Raw genomic sequence first — 5,567 nt, 5'->3', positions numbered from 1 at the left:
TATTTTAAACTCATAGAACTTCACTCAAATACATTTATATTGCTATAGTGAATACCCCTAATTTTAAAAAAAGGAAGGAAACTGTTCAAAGACCAGATGTTTGGGCATGTAAGTGAGAGAATAGGGAGGCGGAAGAGAGAAACAAGGAAGGAGGATAAAGAGACACTTGAAGGAGATTTAATCTAAGAAATTGGCCTTTACAGTCAGTCTAAGACTATCTATGAAAGCCCAGGGCAGAAACGAAGATAGTTTCCAATAGATGACATATTTTAAATGGATCCATCCCCACTACAGACCTACACCACAATAGCCTAAGTTATCAGAAGGAAAATGAAACAAATTTCACTAGAGTATTTGCCTCACTGTTGAACTTCTAGAAAATTTTATCTTTAAGAACACTTAAAGGGGTGGCCAGGTAGCACAGTGAGAAAGAGCACCGGCTCCAGAGTTGGGATGACGGGGGGGATCGAATCCAGGCTCAGACACTTAGCACCCACCCAGAAACACCTGGCCATGTAACCTTGAGCAAGTTACTTAACCCCGATTCCTTTAAAAAAAAAAAAAAAGAACCCTTAAGTAGGGGCAGCTAAGTGGTACAGTGAATAGAGCACCAGCCCTGGATTCAGGAGAACCTGAGTTCAAATTCGACCTCAGACACTTGACATAGTTACTAGTGTGTGACCTTGGGCAAGTCACTTAACCCCAATTGCCTTGCCTTCCCCCTTCCAAAAAAAAAACCCTTAAGTTTAGAGAACAAAATTTCAGGTTCATCCCTGGAAACAATTCTGGCATTTCTTTCAAATTTCAGGATTTTTTTTTCTTTCTATTATCCCAAAGATAAGTATCACAATTGCTGATAATCCAAAGGACAATGGAAAGACACATGGAAAATGTAAGTAGGCTGTAGCACAATTCTACTGATAACCTGTGCATGTTAAGAACTATAAAAAATAGTCAATAATGGAACACTAATGCATTGTTGGTGGAGTTGTGAACTGATCAAACCGTTCTGGACAGCAATTTGGAACTATGACCAAAGGGCTATAAAACTGCATTACCCTCTGACCTAGCAATACCACTGGTTTCCTTACTCAGAGGGTTGAACACAAGGTAGTGAATTTCTAAGGCAGTCAATTAGCATTTATTAAGCACCTACTATCTACTAGGCAGCTGCATCTATGTGGTTCCGGGCAACTAGGTAGTACATTGGATAGCCAGGAATCAGGAAGACCCTAGTTCAAATCTGAACTCTGTGAGTGTAATGGAAATGCAAATTTGAAGATCTTCCCTGCCCCTAGGCCCTTTGATAGGCTTAAGAGACTCAGAGAACCTTCCTTGATTTGAAAATATACTCTGCCTCCTAATAGGCTGAATGTGGTCACATGGAGCCTGTGGCAAGAGGCTTGGTTTTCAGGAATGCCCACACCTTGATGCTGTGTGATTGGGCAGTGGGTCAAGAGGGTGGTTACATTCTCTGACCCAGGAGAAGGCTATACAATCCCCGATGTGAGGCTTTGCTTTGGAGCTCACTTTGAGAAGTGTTCTGTGATTTGATCAGATGAGACTCTGGGAAGCCATTGTTGAGAGCCCCCCAGCTTTGAAAAACCCAGATGTTGATTTGGTATGGATGTAATGGTTGGACAGTTTGGAAACCTGTCTACTTGATCTGTTTCTCTGTCTTGCTAATTCTGTCTGTATACTCTGAAGTTTGGGGTGCTGACCTTTTTCCCCTGAACTAGGTAAACAATATATATTTGACTGATTAAAGTAAGCTTGTTAACCAATTTTGAGTTGCTTTTCTTTAGCAAAGCAGATCTAAGAACCTGTGGTGGCAGCCACCCTGGGGACACTGGGGTGCTTGCTGCTACAGTGAGTTTAAGTAACTTGATCAGAATCACACAGCCAAGATATGTCCAAGGTGAGACTTAAACCCGGCTCTTCCTGGCTCTAATGCCAGCTTTCTATCCAGGTTACCTCTTGTGGTAACCCAAAAGAGATCATAAAATGAGAAAAGGACCTACATGTACAAAAATATTTATAGCAGCTTTTTTTTTGGTGGCAAGAAATTGGAAATTGAGGAGATGCTCATCAATTGTGGAATGGCTGAACAGGTTGTGGTATATGAATATAATGGAATATTATTGTTCCATAAGAAATGATGAGCAGGCAGACTTCAGAAAACCTGGAAAGACTTGAATAAACCCAATGCTGAGTGAAGTGAGCAGAACCAGGAGAACATTGTACACAGTAACAGCAACATTGTGCAGTGATAAGCTGTGATAGACTTAGCTCTTCTCAGCAATGTGAGGATCTAAGACAATGACAAAAGACTCATGACGGAAAATGCTACCTGCATCCAGAGAAAGAACTATGGAGTCTGAAAGCAGATCAGAGCAGACTATTTTCTCTCTTTTTTTTTTGTTTCTTTCTCATGGTTCCTCCCATTGGTTCTAATTTTTCTTTACAACATGACTAATGTGGAAATATGTTTAATATGACTGTACATGTATAGCCTATATCAGATTGCATGTTTTCTTGGGGAGAAGGGAGCAGAAGGAGGGGGAGAAACTTTAAAACTCAAAATCTTATAGAAGTAAATGTTGAAAACTAAAAACAAATACAAAAAAAATAAAGCACTACAGAAAAAAAAAATAGTCATTAAGGGAGACAGCAAAGAGGCAGGAAGCAGTACAACCCAACTAAACATAGAGTAACTCTGCTGTTCCATATCCCACCCATCTTAATAGCAAAATTGACAACAAAAAAAGAAAAGAAAATAACAAATATTGGAGGGGCTATGGAAAAATAGGCCCATTGGTGCACAGGTGGAGCCGTGAATTGGACAGCCATTCTGGAAAGCAATTTGGAACCATGACCAAAAGGTTACTAAACTACATTGTACCCTAGCAATAACAGGACTATATCCCCCAAAGAGATCAAAGAAAGTAAAAAAGATTCTACCAAAATATAGCAGCTCTTTTTGTAATAGAAGGTTGACTATCCATTTGGAAATGAATGAGAATAAATTAATGGGAAAAAATTCATTTGTCCATTTATTTAGGTGTTGCTCTGTTTTCTTGCCTACTCTACCAATCTGCTTTTCTCCACACTATTCTATACACATATTTTATCAGAGAGTATTCCTAATGCTATAAGATTAAAAAGTTACTGATAACTGTAAAAACCTGGTATTCTCCGAGGAATTAGAATGATGAGATGAGGTGAAGCTCGGAAAGAGACGTTCCAAACAAGATAATACCATAGAGTCAAGGGGCATTAACAAAACATAAAAACCAAATTTTCTAGCAATTATCCAAAGGATTAATCAAGAACTGAACCCCTACTAGAGATGTTGGAACTCTATAAACAGAATTATTTCTAGTATTTAGAACTCAAGAGGTAATTTGGATAGAAAGCTGGCATTAGAGCCAGGAAGAGCTGGGTTTAAGTCTCACCTTGGACATATCTTGGCTTTGTGATTCTGGTCAAGTTACTTAAACTCAGAGTTCAGATTTGAACTCAGGTCTTCCTGATTCCTGGCTATCCAACGTACCACCTAGTTGCCCTGCACCACATAACTGCAGCTGCCTGGAATATAATAGGTGCTTAATAAATGCTAATTGACTGCCTTAGAAATTCACTACTTTGTGTTCAACCCTCTGAGTAATGAAACCAGCTAACTAAATACTTCTTGTGGGCAAAACACATCCAGTTGAGAGGTCTGTAATCAGAGTTTCCAGTTTGATAGGATCTGCCAAAGCTTGCACTCTGTTGGCAAAGCCTTCCTGCACCCCAGGGTCCCTTCACATCCTCATGAGGTAAAGTAAGACTTCCATGAAGTAATATAACAACTAGGCACAGGGATGCTAGCCTTCTTGCCAATACACTGAAATAGTTGCATTTGCCCTGTCAGAATCCTGGGCTGACACAGTGGGCATGCAGAGACTGGCAAGATCAGATGTGGGGATACATGTCAGCTTCTGAAGGTGGAGATAGGGGAGCAATGATGACAGTCCAAATGCTTAGAACCATGCTGCCCTTAGGAGCACTTAACCATCAACTTTTCTCAACAAAGGTGCCAGCTTCACGGACTGATGAGGACACATACCTGGTGTTTAGAAAGGATAGGGGTGCTCTTGATAGACAAAAAGACAATGAAGGAAACCCTTAAGGGAAAGATGATGAGTTCCATTTTGGACAGGCTGAATTTGAGATGACTATGGGGCATCCAGAGATGTCTAACAGGTAATTCATTGTGAGTGAGCCGAACTCAAGAGAGAAAAGGGTCTGAAGGAGATTTTGGAGTTGAATCTCTACAAAGACATGAAAAATGAACCCATGGAAGCTGATATGATCACCAAAAAAGAAACTATATAAAGAAGCAACTGGGATGTGAAAAAGAAAAGGTTACAACTGTAGATGGCTTTTTCTCTTAAGTTTGGAAAGAGAGAAGGGACAAGAGATTGAAGGAATGGCAGAATCACATGAAGGTGTTTCAAGGATGGGGGGATTTGAAGTTGGTAGAGGGACTGAAAATTAAAGAGAAAGGTTCACCAACTACCTGGCCACCCAGGAGAAATCTCCACCCTGAGGCTCCTCTTCTAATTGGTGACTGCCCCAACAGCTATTTCAAGAGGAATTCCAGCCACAATCATCCCTTTAAAAGCTGTATTCCCCCATTAGAAAGTTATCCTTGAGGGCAGGGACTTTCTTGCTTCTTATACTTATATACCAAGTGCTTGGCACATGGTAAATGCTTAATAAATTCATTCGGAGTAGCACAAGTCACTTGAAAAGAGATTTGGAACAGTTGTGAATCAATCAGTGAAGAGTAATAAGAACCCAGGATTGCTGGACCGTTGTAATAGGAAGGAAACAAGCATTTATTAAGTGCCTACTATGTGGCTGCCACTATTAAGAGTTCTACAAATATCTCATTTGATCCAAGGAGGTAGGTCCTATTATTATCCCTATTTTACAGTTGAGGAAACTGAGGCAGACCGCACTTAAATCACTTGCCCAAGGTTACATAGCTAGGAAGTATCCAAAGAGAATTTGAACTCAACTTGGTGACTCGACGATCCAGAACTCTATTCACTGCTAACTGGTCTCCCCGCCTCCAGTCTTTCTCCTCCCCAATCCGTACTCCATAAGGATGATGCCAAAGGGATTTCTTTAAGCACAGGTCTGAACTATATCACTCTCCTATTTAACAGACTCCAATGGTTCCCTTATAGCCTGTAGGAAAAATATCAGCTCTTCTGATTGGCATTTAAAGCCCTGAAACCTGAAAGTGCACCTACATCACTCCTTATGCTCTTCAGTCCATCCAAACTGGCCTTCCTGTTCTTCACATGCCACACTTCATCTTCCATCTCCTTACCTTTCCCTGCCATGTCCCCCATGCCTAGCATGCACATCCCCCTCACCTCTGTTTCTTAAAATCTTCCTTCCTTCCTTCCTTCCTTCCTTCCTTCCTTCCTTCCTTCCTTTCTTCCTTCCTTCCTTCCTTCCTTCCTTCCTTCCTTCCTTCCTTCCTTCCTTCCTTCCTTCCTTCCTTCCTTCCT

This window comes from Petaurus breviceps, unplaced genomic scaffold (genome assembly GCF_028583685.1).
Source record: "Petaurus breviceps papuanus isolate PSGF00001 unplaced genomic scaffold, PetGlider_PUasm1.0 90594, whole genome shotgun sequence".
NCBI lineage: Eukaryota > Metazoa > Chordata > Mammalia > Diprotodontia > Petauridae > Petaurus > Petaurus breviceps.
Note: the sequence above shows the minus strand (reverse complement) of the source record.